The sequence below is a fragment of the Ambystoma mexicanum genome, chromosome 14 (genome assembly GCF_040938575.1).
Source record: "Ambystoma mexicanum isolate Mex_15411 chromosome 14, UKY_AmexF1_1, whole genome shotgun sequence".
Taxonomy (NCBI): domain Eukaryota; kingdom Metazoa; phylum Chordata; class Amphibia; order Caudata; family Ambystomatidae; genus Ambystoma; species Ambystoma mexicanum.
Genome location: NC_090940.1, coordinates 50,934,907 through 50,951,229, shown reverse-complemented (window position 1 = coordinate 50,951,229; position 16,323 = coordinate 50,934,907).

Here is a 16,323-nt window from a genome sequence, read left to right as displayed (position 1 = left end):
CTTCTGATGAGTACTGATGCACTCCCTATGCTGAGCACCAGAACCCTGTTTATGATGATTACTATTTCACTCCCTGTGCTGAGCAGGAAAGCAATCCTTATGATGAGTACTAATGCACTCCCAAGGCTGGGCACCAGAACCCTCCTTATGATGAGTACTATTTCACTCCCTGTGCTGAGCATGATAGCATTGCTAATGGCGAGTACCGATGCGCCAAACAAATGCCCGTGGTTAGCACATAGGCACACCCTGTTCTGAGTATCAAATCAGTCCCTCTTCTGAGTACCAACACACTGCTTGCAATGAGGACCAAAACACTTGTTGCGGTGAGTAATGAAGTGCTTCCTGCCTTGACTTTGCATCAAGTTACTCCTTATTGAAAGTTCAGGCATACTCCCTTTTCTGAGTTCAAAATCATTTTATCTGCGAAGTGGCAACATTGATCTATGTGTTTCTATTATCTGACACTCCTCTAAGCTGAGAGAAACAGCACTAGTGTTAATGAACCCTGAATAGCTTCCTGTGCTGAGTATTAAAGCATTTCCTGCCAGTCGGCTGCCTTCGAGAGTCCCTTCTTCTAAACCCTTAGGTAAATGTATCCGTTATAGTACCCAGGCACAGTCAGGTCCCAGAGACCTGGTGAGTTTGCCCCTGGTGCCCACCGCATAGGTGCCAGCATCGGGCAATGGCCCAGGGCCTCTCATCATGGCTGCAGACAGTACAGGAGTTGCTGCATTGGTGTCTCTTGCCACTTATGGGCCCATAGATGAACACATTCTGCCAGGGTCCTGGGAGGGGGCTTGGGATTTGTGTACGAGTTCCACATCTCCTGAGCCAGCAACAATTCTGTTGATCAGTCAAGAATGCATCTTTCTGCTGCCCTCAAGGGCCCACGGGCTGGGGCGGTACCCTCATCCACCTGGGCCCAGGTGCTTGGCTGGGGTTACAGAGGTCACATAACATGGCCTGTACTTGCACATTTTCCATTAGACCATGAAGCAGAATGTAGGCTAGGCGTTAGCATTCATCTCAGATGGTTTGTGCAGCTTTACATTTTTGATATTTCTGATCACGTGTTCAAAGGGGGATTTAGAAGTTGGGACGCTAGTCCCATACACGTACTTATAGACTGGATTTCGATTGTTCTGATTGGACGATGGAAGGCAAACATTCCTGAAATGCAGCACAGCAATGGTTTGGCACTGCAGGAGTGGTCACCTGAGAAACAAGAGTCCCAATGTTAATCACTCATGCCCTGGGTCAGGGGGTCCCTAAGCATTCCTGACAGCTACCTATGGTGGCATCTGGCAGGGTCCAACACTGCGACCTTCTCTAATGGGGTCAAATGTCAATGGTGGTCATAATGAACCGCAAACGGAATGGGCTACGGTCTGCTGTGCTATGGAGAGCACCGCTCCAGGACTTCCATGAGAGATGTATGCTGCCATGCCGGTTCATTGGAATACCTGGCCTAGCTTGGTCTGAGGCGGTCTCTCCCACCCTTATTGTTTGATGAAGCAACGACTTGCCACAACTCTAAACCCGAGAGGCGGATGGTGCACTCCTGAGGGTTATGTATCATATGGCAGAAGATCTATACACATATCCTTCCTATTCCATTTACCCTAAATTCACTTGCCCTGCAAACTCACCTATTTACCCCGTAGGCCTGTTTGCCCTCTGTGTAATCCTGGCGCGGTGCTGCTAGCCTCTGCTCCTGATTGGGTGGTCCAGTGAATTCGCTGCATGCAGTCACTGCTAGTGTGACCCTCATTTTGCTCCTAGGGGGCTGCTTTTGTGAGTGGTACTTTTCTTTTAAGAGATCTTGGTTGGAGAAGTCTCTTTCCTCCATTATCTGTTGAGGAGCTATCTTAAGAGTCCCCATTTAATCATACACTTCATAATAGACTTTCCTGAAACCCGGGGTGCGGAGCCCTCTCTGCTAACCAACAGAAGCACCACCAAGTGATGATTTCTCCCATACACGAAAATGCAGACTTAGGCGCTATGCCGCGCTCTGAAGCAGGAAGGGCGCGGTGCGGAGCACAGAAGTCGTTCTGGAGCAGAGTATTACAATGATTGTAGTGCTGAGTACTGAAGGTGCTTTGTAGCACACCATGAAATTGATCGATTTACCAAGTAAGGACACAGTGCAAGCGTTGAGTTACATGATGCTCCCAGGGCTGAGCACCAAAGCCGCTCTGCTCGTTAGTAGAGAAGTAATTTCTGTATTATTACAGGAGTGTCACTGAAGCAGTGCCTGGCTCGAGTAGTAACTTCCCTTTTGTATCGGGTACTCAAGCGGTCCATGGGGAGGGTACGTATGCAGTTTCTTTGTTGATTAGTGAAGAAATTCATCGGCTGAGCAATGAAGTGATTTCTGGTTGAGTACTGACACAGTTTATCAGCTGAGTAGTAAATGAGTTCTGGGTTGAGTAGTGAATGCATTTCTTGATTGAATACTGAAACAATTCATCTGCTGCGTACTAAAGTGGATTCTGGGTTGAGTACTGAAGCAATTAATCGTCTGAGTAGTAAATGATTCCTTGGTTGAGTACAGAAGCGATTAAACAGCTGAGTACTGAAGTGATTTCTGGGTTGAGTACTGAAACAGTTCATCAGCTGCGTACTAAAGTGGTTTCTGGGTTGAGTACTGAAGTAACTCATTGACTGTGTAGTAAATGATTTCTGGGTGGAGTACATAAGCGATTTATCGGCTGAGTAATGAAGTGATTTCTGGGTTGAGTACTGAAGCATTTCAACAGTTGAACAGTGAAGTGTTTTCTGGGTTGAGTACTCTTGAAATTCGATGGCCGGTCAGTGATGTGTTTTCTGGGTTGAGTACTGAAGCATTTAATTGGTTGAGTAGTAAATGATTTCTGTGTTGACGAATGAAACAATTTTATCAGCAGAGTACTAAAAGGTGATTTTTAGTGCAGTTCTAAATCAAATCCTGGGGCAGTATTAAAGTGATTTCTGGGTAGAGTACTGAAGCAATTCATCGGCTCAGTACTAACATGGTTTCTGAGTCCAGCATTGAAGCAATTCCTTGGCAGAGTACTAAAGTGTTTTTTGGGATTTGAATACTGAAGCATTTCATTGTAGGTGTATGAAAGCTGGTTTCTGGGTTGAGTACTGAAGTGGTCGCTCTACTTATTACTAATCTGGTCCCTTCGCTAAATATCACAGAGGTTCTTCTTCGCAGTAAGAAGGGTTTCCAGTTTGCATACCTTAATGTTACAACACCAGTTCTCCGCTGAGTTAAGTAGCTGATTTTGGGTCCTGAGTCCATGTCTGCTTCCTGCGCCGAGTACAGTAGCAATTTCTCCACAGAGCGTAAGTACCGCTGAACACAGCCCAGAATTGCTAAGAATTACGGATAACATTTTAAGAAGGGGGATGCTTCTCCGCGTACCATGAAGAGAGCCCCCGCTCCTTCCCTTCAGTTCCCGAAACCTAAAATCAAGCCTTTGCCGCCGTCCGCCTGCAACCTTTAAGAGAGTCAAGTAGGGGGTATCTTTGCTCCTTAATGTCAGCTCTGCCTTCCTTGAGCGCCGCTATCAGCTTCTTACCTTTAAGAAGGGGCGGCTTAGGATGATTATAGGATAAACTTGGGCAACAAACCAAAAAAGCGAACTTCCAGTCCGAGAGCGGTACTGCGCGCTGCTACTGCACGTCTCCCACCGTTTATTTTCCAAAAAGTCTTCACTAATTCCTCCACCAGTCGCGCCTGCAGTAGGCCTCTCGTTTAACGCCTTCCACTAATAACATTTTAATTAATCTGTCACCTCAAAAGTGTGAATGTGGCTTGTCCTGGGAGAAGGGTTCAGACACCTCGAGAGCGTGGTGGGAACTGAGTCCGCGGACGTCCCACCGGTTCGGGCCTTTCTCATCAACCCTGGGGTGTTTATGTCACAACGCTTGGATCCACCATGTCCAATATAACTTGGAACGTAGACGATGACCTTTCAGCCGGACTCTCCAGCTCATAGCAATGATTTCTTGCAACAAGAAAATCGCAAAACTTGCTATTTTTGATTGCAGCAAAAAGTGTGAACTAATTTAATATAGTATTTCTCCCATCGGCCACTTATTGCAATTAATCTGTTCGAGGACTTCATGGTAGTTGGCCCCACCCAGTGACCCCAGCAGAGGCGCACTGCAGCCGCACACACCGTTTATAGGAAGGAACGCAGATTTGCGTGCGAGCCTTTTCCACAATACGCAGAGCAGAAATGATACGCACAGCAGAAATGATACGCACAGCAGAAATGATACGCACAGCAGAAAGGCTGCGGAGTGGAAAGACGTGCGCAGCAATATGCAAAATACAGAAATCAATACTGCAGTGTCCTCGGGGATATGTTTAGCGAGACATACAAGCTTTTATTTATGCTATGCAAAGAAAATAAATCGTGCATTTTGACAGACATCATTTCTTTCTTTGGCAGAGTAATATTTTTGGTGTCTGGCTTTCAATGGCTCGGAGACCTAGTCCTCGGAAAATGCACGTTTCTTTGGAGATAAATGCACGTGGAAAGGGGCTATGTGGGCTTCAAATCGGGGAGCCAATGAAAAGTCGCTTAGTAAAGACAATTTCCTGCAAGGTCGCCTGCTCTTCGGTTTTGTTTGAAGCATACTGCGTGAGATGCCTTGGCAAAACAATGGTCAGTGTCCTCCAGTGCAGCAGGTGCAGATGCCCCCAGCAAATGATGGCACGTGTCAGTTTCCAATTTCAAAAGGAATCTCTCCCCAATACTTTATCAAACTAATAAGCAAAATATGATTGTTCTCAACAATGCACTTATTAAAAAGTATGCTTTTGGTCAGGTCATGTACCGTACATAAGCACTAGTGAAAGAAGCGTCACTACTTTAATACTTTTATATCAAGGGGTGTTGATTAGGACAAGAGCCAACAGCTCCTAAACACCTTGTGCCAGCAGCCCACCCCTGGGTTCTAGAAACTGCAGACGTTTTGGCCTTCAACCACCCTCCGCCCTTGCCAGGATAGCCAATGGTGAGGGATCAAGGGAACGCTTAGCCGCAATATATGGCGAGCCGCCGGTTGCAGGTCCAAGGCCTACTCATTGCAGACTCAGGCAAAAAGGGAAGTTGGGGTAACCGTCATTCACGGCTCCCGTGCAGCCCTCCACCGACTATATATTTTGGGAAGTGAGTAATGGAAACCGTCCGGTAGGGCTACACATGCATGCGCCCCCCAACAAAGTAACACCCCCCCAAAAAATGTATGACCTCTTTCGCTACATGGCTTTCAATTCTCCAATCACCTGCACATCCCTACAGGAGACTTTAATCTCTGCCGCCTACTCCCAGGAATGACCTGGACCTATGAGAGGCCTACACCAGGGTTGTCTAACTCCAAGCCTCCAGGGTTGGCCTCCTGACAGGTTTTCATGATGTCCCTCATTAATATTCACGAGAACATTTAGAATCATTATACGCAAAGTTATCTCATGAATATTAATGAGAGACATTCTGAAAATCTGGCATGTCTCCGGCCCCCGAGGCCTGGAGTTGGACAACCCTGGCCTAGACAGGAAGGTTCTTAACACATTTGTATCCCACAAAAAAAGTTCACGGCATGATATAGAGACCGACACCATCAGAACTGTCACCACGACACGTCAGACTCCTACCCAACATCACACGGCCCCTCGCAAGGCCCTCCAGCAAGAAACCCAACCAGTTCCATTCCAACAAAAAGCACAGGCTCAACCACTATAAGAAGATGCTCAGTGGCAAACTCCGCCACGTCAACCTCCACGCCTTCCACAAGCACTGCTTGACACTGTCTATGAAGACATCTTTCAAAGAGTGGAGTACTGCGCACCTATGCAACTAGATTACCCCCCTCCTTCCAGCTATACACATTCCTTACGCAACTGAAACAAAATGGCTGACGCCAGAAACTGCCTGGCAAAAGACAGGCAACAAACCAAAACTGACCTCACTGGAGCTGCATCTAATACCACAAGGCGAGCGTGGCGTCAAACAAGACGACTGCACCCCGCAGACACAAGATGCCATCCATAGGCCCAGGAAGCTATGCAAGGCGTTTCACAAAACTCATAGCCAATCAATAAGCAGCTTCACCCAAACCACAGACCCAGCCCCAATGACGAACCAGCCACCTTTTACATGGAGAATTCGTTAAACAAATTACCCAGAACACTACTGCAAGTAACCCCAACAATCACCCAGGAAGGATGCGGAAGACCGAGAGCTTCTGTACCCCCTGAAGCATGCCACATCTAGGAGAGACCCAGGGAACCCTTGCCAAGAAGCCATAGCCGCAGTGCACCCAGAGATCCTGGCCTGACCTGTGGCAGACTCCTCAGCAGCTCACTAAGCACCCAGCCCCCTTGGACCACCATTCACTAATGCACAGACTCCCAGAAGGCTCTCTTCTCCCCCTTCGTCCCCCCTCCCGTGGAATATTTACTTCAGGGCAGCAGTCGTGTACCAACTCCGGGAGCAACACCCATGTTCCCACCTGCATGCAGAGGACACACACAAGTGCACCCATGTCACAGGATAACACCCCTTGTTCACTCAAATTCCAAAGCCATCGAGTAACAGATGGCAAATGCGATATTGACCCCCAAAAACGTCCCCCTGAAACAGACACACCCACATGGCCAGCCCTCCTGAAATCCCAGACCAAGACCCTGGGGTGAGCTTGAATGCCCACACTGGAGCAATGGTCAAATAAGCCCTTGATCAGAAAGATCCTTCCTTTTGATCCCCCAACCACCCAACGACGTATGGTTCCGTGGTCAACTCCCACGATATGTATGGCAGTGCCATCTTCAGTCTCATACGAGCATTGGCAAAGCCAACAGTTTTAACTTTTGTGTAAGCATGGCGTGGGCATTTGCCAGACACTGCCATAATGATACTACCTGCCCACTAATGGCAAACGCTGGAAAATGACATGAGTACTTGGGAAAATGACAGTAGTGCCAGGTAAATACCCATACACAAGCTAAAACGGTTGGCTTTGCCAATGCATGTTTTTTATCAGGACTTCAGATGTGAGGGCACACATAGTGTTTATAAATCAAGTGGCTGAAGGAACGCTTGGTTAATACATTTTCATTACACCAGTAGCACATTTACAGCAGCAATTAAGCCACGTGCTCCCAGCAGAATGCTTAGCAATAACACTGACCTGCTTGATAGAGTTACCTCAAAGACATCCGAGGGGATGTGCTTTGGAGAAGGATGGGCAGGTTGGAGGTGGGAATGGCCATACAGACTAACATGACCTGGGGTGGTTAATTGGTGAGTAAATAACCAAACAATCCTCACATGCTGAGTGTCCATCCTCACGCCATCTCTCTCCTGTCTTAACTTTCCATGTCAATGGTTTCAGCCAATGTGCCTGGAGTCACCTGTCTATGCCTGCTCAGTATTTTGCAGGTTGCCGCCCTATGCAGTGTGCTGCACCGCATAGTGATGAGGCAACACGTGCCAATGCCTGACCTGGAGCAGCGGGATCCACAAAGTGGCCAGAATGAGGAAATGGTGGGGATCAGAGGTGTCGCTAGGGGTGGGTGAGTGGGCTATGGCCCCGGGTCTTTTGGTTGTAGCCACGGAGAGGAGCTCAGGGGCTACAACCAAAAGGATGGCTAGCCCTGAGTCCTTTGTAGAACAAGTGGAAGGGGGCGCATACCCTAGTAATTGGTCATTCAGTTGAGCATCTATAATGCTCCTGAAAGTTTTGAACTGTCTCCAAGGGAGAAAGAAGGACAGACAACACTGGCTCTGGTCGTGTCTTATCTCTAAGACAAATCTCACAGATCCATCACGTGTTCCTTTTTTAATAAGGGGGCTTGTATATTGCCCCCTCTTGGTGGAACTGTAAATTTTTTCCACAATAGTCCACGTTATATCTTCCTCCTTGTGTGCTTTCTATAGGGAGTGTTCTACTAGTGCGGCATTGAGTCTCTTAGTCCGAGTGTAGGATTTATGTTGTTGGATTCTCTTCTTGAAAGGCCTGGCCATCATTCCAATATATTTCAGGTGACAAGGGCATGTAATGAGATATAGCACATGGCTGGTATTGCAATTAGTGAAAGTTAGTTGTCTCCAGGGGATGTAGTCCCAGGTCCAATGTGGTGGACCTAAATGTTTGCAGACATCCCGAACATTGGCAACCTGTCCGGTCAACTTTCATATTGTTGGCTGTATGTCAGGACCAGGTCCTGGATAGTATGTCTTCACTAAGGAGTCCCTGATGTTTTGCCTTTGTTTAATTTCAAACTGTGTGGGCAGTAAGGGCATAGAGCCCAGGTTTAAGATTGGCCATAGTTGAGTATCTCTTTTTTCACTCTATTTAGTTAATAGTAGTTAAATTGGACTTAATTGTTTTGGGATGAAAACTGTTAAATTGAAGCAGTGAGTACCTATCTGTAGGGTTTCTGAATACTGTGGGGCACAGTCTTCTGTTTTTTGCCATGATTGTTTTTCAATTAGAGGAAGTGTATCTCTTCTCTACTGTGGGTAAAGTTGAATTTTCGATATCTGTTTCTGCTGTTTAGACAAGTGATGAATTTTCTAGGTGTGTTTGGTCACCCATATAGATTAGAAGATCATTGCCTAAATATCTGCGCCAAACAGCAATCTTCCCGCCGGAACTGATTATTAGTATAAATATATGTTCTTTAAAAATCTGGCACATAGAAATTGGCCATAGAAGGGGCAAATGTTGCACCCATTGTGGTACCTGACGTCTGGTCATAGAATTCATCCTGGTATTGGAAAAAGCTATTTGTTAAGGCAATTTCCGCCAATTTCATGAGGAAGAATGGTGGAATCTCCAGTGGCTGGGTTTTTGTCTTCCAGAATCTTGTCGATCACCTGCAGGGTTTCCATTTGAGGAATGAAAGTGTGGAGGGACTCTATGGGCCTCATTACGAGCATTCAGGTCTGGTTACATTTGCGCTGGTAAGCCTACCAGCACTGTTTTTACCGGACCGGCACACTCTGAGTCTGCGGGCAGCTGCCGTCCCGCCAAGTCTGACCTGGCAAGCGGGACGGCACCTACCCGCAGGCTTTCCAAGAAGCACCAGCACCGTTATTAATGGTGCCGGTGCTTCCGTCATCCCCATTCCCACTGAGTCCTATGGGACTCACATGGGAATGGGGATTTACATTTTCCGGCACCTGGCTTTTAGGAACAGGATGGTGGTAATCCCCTGGTGTTTCTGTGAAGCCAGCCGTCAGAAAAAATCAGAACTCTGGTGGCAGCCTGCCGGTTTTACCGGTACGGCTACAGCTGGTGTTGTAATGAGGCCCTATGTCTAAAGTCACCAAAATCTGCTTTTATGTGTCAAATTGTATACCCATAAGTAAGTTTAGTGATGCTGCTGTGTCGTTTACATACGACTCTATTTGTGGTATTTCTGATTGTAAGAAGATGTCAACGAATTCTGACAAGCCTTCTAGAGTGGAGAGGATGCCCGCAAGCATGGGCCTCCCAGGCGGCGGAGAAATGCCTTTTTGTATGTTTGGTAAAGTGTAGAATGCTGGGTGCATGGAAAATGTGGGCAAAGGAATTCTGCCTCTTTTTGATTTATATGGCCCTCGCTCGCTGCTTCTTCCACTAGCGTTGTGAACGCTGATCCTAAGGGTCTCAGTCAGATCGCATGGGAGGTGTTGTTTAGAAGTGCGGTCACCATTTCTTCATATGCTGACTTGTTCTTTGGACAATTGCGCCTCCCTCGTCTGTGGGTTTTATAAACAACTTCTCATTGTTTTTTAGGTTGTTTAACGCCATTCTTTCAAGTCTTGATAGGTTTTGGAAGTCACAATGCTTGCCTTATTCTATCTCCTCCAGTTTTTTCATCTGTACTTTCTCAAAGGTGATTGATTCTGGTGTGATATTGGCTGGATAGAATGTAGACTTTGGATGTAGACCTGTGATGTCATTTGTCTGTGACAATCTTTCTTCAGACTGTCGATCACCAAGACCCTCAGGTCTTGGTGATCAGCCCTTTGCTGCTTCTTCCATTAGCATCGCAATGCTGATCCTAAGGGTCTAGGTCGGATCCCCCCATACTCCCATGAACCTCTGACTTTTGTGTTTTGTTTTTTGTTTATAGTAGCATATGTAAGAATCTTCCTCCCTCTCCTCAATTCTCAAGACACAACCCGCTTCCTAGTGCCCTCACTAATCACTAACTCAGATCTCCCTCATCGCCTGCCTCCCCAGCACACATGCCCCCCTCCCAAATCAAGAATATATAGCACATTCCCTGATGCACATATCCCTCTTCTCGCCACTTCCGGGCACATCCATCCTCCTACCCAACACCCAACACACACCGCTCCCCTCCCAAACCTCGTTCCATACCTTCTTGTGCCCCCGCTGTAAGGTCAACTACATCCACTGCTTCCCCCTTTGCCAAGACCCTCATGTGATCATATACACACATCTAGCATCTCTGTCCCATTTGCCACTGGTCAGCTGTAGTTACATGAGGGAGAGTAAGGACTTAAATTAGGCGTTTGTGGCGTGTGAGTCCTCTGTGGTGGAGACGCAGACAGTGGATGGAGGGCAAAAGGAGAATGAGTCCATTGGTTACCACCTCCCTGGCCTTCTTTATCCTTTGATCCTGGAGAGTAGATGCCACAGACGCTGTTTCCTGCACCCTACGCTCCCCCACATTCTTCTCCAGCCTCTTGGAAATGTTGCAGAGGTCCTCCACTGTCTGTCTGGCCAGCTCTTGCTTGGTGTCCTGCCTCTGCTCCATTGCCCACAGCCTCTCAATCACTGACTGGGCTTGCTAATAAGGTGGGAGATCCCCAGCAAGGCATGGACTTTGCTCCACTGCTATGAGTAGTGGTGTTGACCCCTGAGAGGTGTGTCAGCACCAGACGTGGGTCCAAGATCATCCTCATCATCATCCTCAGTGGCTTAAGGACCATCATCCTGAGTGCATGCTCCCTCGACCAGCTTCTTTCTCTGCAACTCCCCACTGATGCAGTGTCCCCACTCTGCTGGAGGCTCAGTAACGTATCCAGGATAGTCACTGGGGAAGGAGGTGGAGAAGATGCAGGCAGGAGGGAGCGGAAGTGGGCGTCAACTTCCTGGCAGGTGGCTCACTCCAGGATATCCAGCTCTATCGTATCATCTGGACACCTGCGGAGGTCAGTCAGGAATTGTGCGGATGCAGAGGTAGGGATGAAATCTGGTCTGGAAGCAGTTGTGATGTGGCTGCAGTGCTACCTGTGGAGCAGGCAGTGATACTATACGTATGTGGAGGTGTAGCTGCTGCAGGGGTAAAAGGTCTGCCATAAGGCTGGATGTGGTGCAGCTGGCAGAGCTTATAGTCCTCGGTTTTCCAGGGGAAGGTCTGGATTCCCCTGCCTTGCCTTATCTGGAATGAGCGTGTCCCGGCTCGACAGGATCACGATCATTAGACATCGAAGCACCTGTTGTTAATGCAGCTGGCATACACGTATGTGCATGATTGTGTGTGTGTGTGACTGTTATTCAGTGAATTTTAGGTCATTAAATGAGGAGTTTGGCCCTACATATCTAGTTTGTAGGGCCAGCATCTGGCTATCATGCTTTGTGACATGGACATTGTTGAGAGGCCCACAACAATGTGTTCAACATGGCAGTTCATGACTGGTGCTAGTCTTGAAGCATCCAATAAAGTTGATTCAATTATTCTGAGAGAACAACTAATCTGATAACCTACAAAAGTGACATATGTGTATACATCAAGAGGAATCTTTTGATATCTCATCTCTTTAGGATAAGTACCTATCACTCAGCCGAAGGTTTGGGCTGTACAGTATTGTGCGGTCTGTAGAAGATGTCCAAAGCCTTTAAAGAAGATTAATTGATTAATGTTCAAATCAAGTTGCCTATTGAGTAGACTAAGAAGAACTGATAAAATGTTTAAGTTTAGACCCGAACAGAAGATGGAGTCTCAGAAATGTAAAGAAGTTACAACAAACAGATCATTTCAAAAGGCTTCCATGTGGAGACAAACGCATGATATATGGCATTGGGGACATTCATGCCACAAATACAATATCATGTAGTATATTTATTATGTGTGTGGTAAAACATCCCTCCTTCCCCAACCGACCCCCTGGCCAGACCCCCTAGGAGCCCCACCCGTGGCATCCACCTCTGTGAAGTACCTCCGATGCACGTTGGATTCGGATGTAGCACACTCTCATCACATCAACACCGTGTGCAGAACCTGCCACTCCCACCTGCGCATCCTCAGGCAAATCTTCCCTTTCCTCTCCTACCCTCACAGAGTCACAGCAATCCTTGCCATCATCCTCTCCCGCTTAGGCTTTGGCAACTCCCGCTATCCAGTCGCCCCAGCGTACCAGCTCAGGAAACTCCAACGAATCGAAAACTCCTCAGCCACACTCCTCCTTGCCCTCTCACCCAGAGAACACATCACCCCGGCCCTTAGAGTACTACACTGGCTTCCTATCAGCCGAAGAGTGTCCTTTAAGGCCATGTGTATCACACACTGCGCCATCCATAACACTGGCCCAGAATTCCTCCAGGGCACGCGCACACGCTACCAACCCACCTGAAACCTCAGATCTGATTCTGCAGTCCACCTCGTGATCCCCCCATACAATTCCAGCAGAGACGGGTGATCTGCATTCTCTGTCCAAGCCCCCACCATCTGCAACTCCCTCCCAGTACACATCTGCCGCAATGAAGGCCGCTTCTCATTCCGATAGGCCCTCAAAGCCTGGTTATTCTGGGCAGCAACCTACGTTTCTCCCCTCCCACTCACTCTCTCTTTCAAGGCACCATATGACTCTGTCACAGTTTTGTTCACTTTCGGAACATCTACAAATGCAAGGTAAAGAAACAAATGCAAGGTAAAGTGCTACCCTGAGAGCAGCCAGGATGACTCGATTTCGAACAGCACCAAAGCAAAGCGCTGAGCGAAACATCAAGGTATGTAGTCAAACACCACTAGGTTGACACCAGGCGCATGGCATGGCTACCAACCCACACGCACCCGCATCCATACCTCACTCTAATATTCAAAGCACAACAGACTGCAGCTACGACCTATGATACAATTCGGTCTAGCTGGACACATAACGAATCGCTGGCACCAGAATTCAGCTTTGACCTACGACACACTCACGACACACTCAGTCAAACTGGTCATATAGCAAATTTCTCTTGTGCGCTCTTGCACGCTCTAAATCTCCTGACACCCTCAGCCCGCAGCACCCACCCACATGCCTGACTGTCTTGGGTTGCTTAATGGAGCGTGGCCTATCACCGAACACCTATCTCGGCCTAATACGCACCTGCATTTTACTCTGTCCAACACTCTACTCACTTGGACTCTGGTCCCGAGGGTGTTCACCGAGAAGCGCCATGAGGGATAAAGGTGCTATATCAATGACAAACTACTACTACTATACTTTCATCCTTCTGAACAAAACTATTCCATACTTGAAGATCAGCTATTGGCGGGAGTTACAAGCATACCTACGACAAGATGGCTGCCTTGAAGCTGCCATTTTGAAGATCCATCCTCTTTCTAGCTTTATTGGAAATATCGTTCAATAATCCATCTCTGAAATTGAAGTTGATGGAGCACTTAAAGCTCATGCTCTTGCAGACCACTCTGGGCACCTGGCTTGATGATCCCAGTGTGTCTTGGGCCTTGGATAGATAGAACTCATTTTACATTCCCTGGGCAGGTTGAACCTTGGACTTCCATTGACAGGGGAAGGTGGTGAACCTGTGGGGATTAGTCGCTGTTGCAATGCAGCAGTGGCCCAGTAGTGCCTGCGTGAGGTTTGCTAGTCCTGATGGATCGCGGAGAGACAATGCTGGAGCGTTCTTCGCTCAGGTGGAGGGACCAAGGTCTCTGTTGTGGTCTGTTGAGGGATTTCTGAGTTGAGGAGCGGCCCATGGGGATCTATGGTATGGAGAGTCTGGGTGTCTTGGCTGGGGGTGATGGCCGCACCGTTAGACCTCCTTGGTACAATCAGTCTTGCCTGGGTGAGGCACCATCAGGAGTTCCCCCGGAGCTCGGACTGAAGACAGTGCTGTGATTGTCCTTCTCAGGGCTTCTATGAGCAGAGGCCCTCAGGAGGAGGAGATCATGATCTGTGGAGGAGGGCACTGTTAATATGGCATATCCGAGGTACAGAAGACGTTTAGCAATTGGATTATCAGGTGTGGCCAGATGCATGTGTCATTGGAGGTGGTGAAAGGGCGTGGGGCCCTTGGTGTATCTGGACCCGGGCTCACATTGGAGAAAGGAGTTGATTCACACATAATGAGGTGGATGGCTTAGGGGTGAACAGGGGACAGTGCACTGCAGCTGGCCACATGCATACATGCATTGATGGATCAATCTGAGCCGCTATCCTGTTCTGCCTGTGGCTTATTAGTGAGTGAGAACCAGTGGCCACCAGTCCATATGGGGCAACAAGGCAGTGTCCTCCATTATGGCTGCCTCACCATTGCTGTCATTAAGATCCCGTCTGATGGGGAATTCTTAATCATGTCCCAACCTGAGTGGGATCAAGAGTTGGAAGCAATAGTCACGGGTGATGGCTCCAATGGACCAGAAAGACAAAGTGCTGCTGCTGTCTGTGTTTGTGTGCATGCATGAGTGTTAGTGTGAATGTGGGTGTGTAGATGAATATACATATGTGAGTGTGTGCGTGTAAATGGGGGGATCAGGATGTGTGTTGGTAATGGGGCTATTTGTTGGGCAGTGAGCCACACATGTGCCCGTGAGAAACACATTTGACAGAACTAGTGCTATCAGAGGGACACTGGGAAAGAAGTGGTGAAGTGAGAGTAACACTGATGAAGAACTGCAACAATGACAGTAACACTGCAGAAGAACTGCAACAATGGCAGTAACACTGGAGAAGAACTGCAACAATGGCAGTAACACTGGAGAAGAAATGCAACAATGACAGTAACTGCAACAATGGCAGTAACATTGGAGAAGACATGCAACAATGATAGTAACAAAAGAGAAGAACTGCAACAATGGCAGTAACACTGGTGAAGAACTGCAACAATGACAGTAACTGCAACGATGGCAGTAACACTGGAGAAGAAATGCAACAATGATAGTAACACTGGTGAAGAACTGCAACAATGACAGTAACACTGCAGAAGAACTGCAACAATGACAGTAACACTGGAGAAGAACTGCAACAATGGCAGTAACACTGGAGAAGAAATGCAACAATGACAGTAACTGCAACAATGGCAGTAACATTGGAGAAGACATGCAACAATGATAGTAACAAAAGAGAAGAACTGCAACAATGGCAGTAACACTGGTGAAGAACTGCAACAATGACAGTAACTGCAACGATGGCAGTAACACTGGAGAAGAAATGCAACAATGATAGTAACACTGGTGAAGAACTGCAACAATGGCAGTAACACTGGAGAAGAAATGCAACAATGACAGTAACTGCAACGATGGCAGTAACACTGGAGAAGAAATGCAACAATGATAGTAACACTGGTGAAGAACTGCAACAATGGCAGTAACACTGGAGAAGAAATGCAACAATGACAGTAACTGCAACGATGGCAGTAACACTGGAGAAGAAATGCAACAATGATAGTAACACTGGTGAAGAACTGCAACAATGGCAGTAACACTGGAGAAGAAATGCAACAATGACAGTAACTGCAACGATGGCAGTAACACTGGAGAAGAAATGCAACAATGACAGTAACACTGGAGAAGAAATGCAACAATGACAGTAACTGCAACGATGGCAGTAACACTGGAGAAGAAATGCAACAATGATAGTAACACTGGTGAAGAACTGCAACAATGGCAGTAACACTGGAGAAGAAATGCAACAATGACAGTAACTGCAACGATGGCAGTAACACTGGAGACGAAATGCAACAATGATAGTAACACTGGTGAAGAACTGCAACAATGGCAGTAACACTGGAGAAGAAATGCAACAATGACAGTAACTGCAACGATGGCAGTAACACTGGAGAAGAAATGCAACAATGATAGTAACACTGGTGAAGAACTGCAACAATGACAGTAACTGCAACGATGGCAGTAACACTGGAGAAGAAATGCAACAATGACAGTAACTGCAACGATGGCAGTAACACTGGAGAAGAAATGCAACAATGATAGTAACACTGGTGAAGAACTGCAACAATGACAGTAACACTGGAGAAGAAATGCAACAATGACAGTAACTGCAACGATGGCAGTAACACTGGAGAAGAAATGCAACAATGATAGTAACACTGGTGAAGAACTGCAACAAT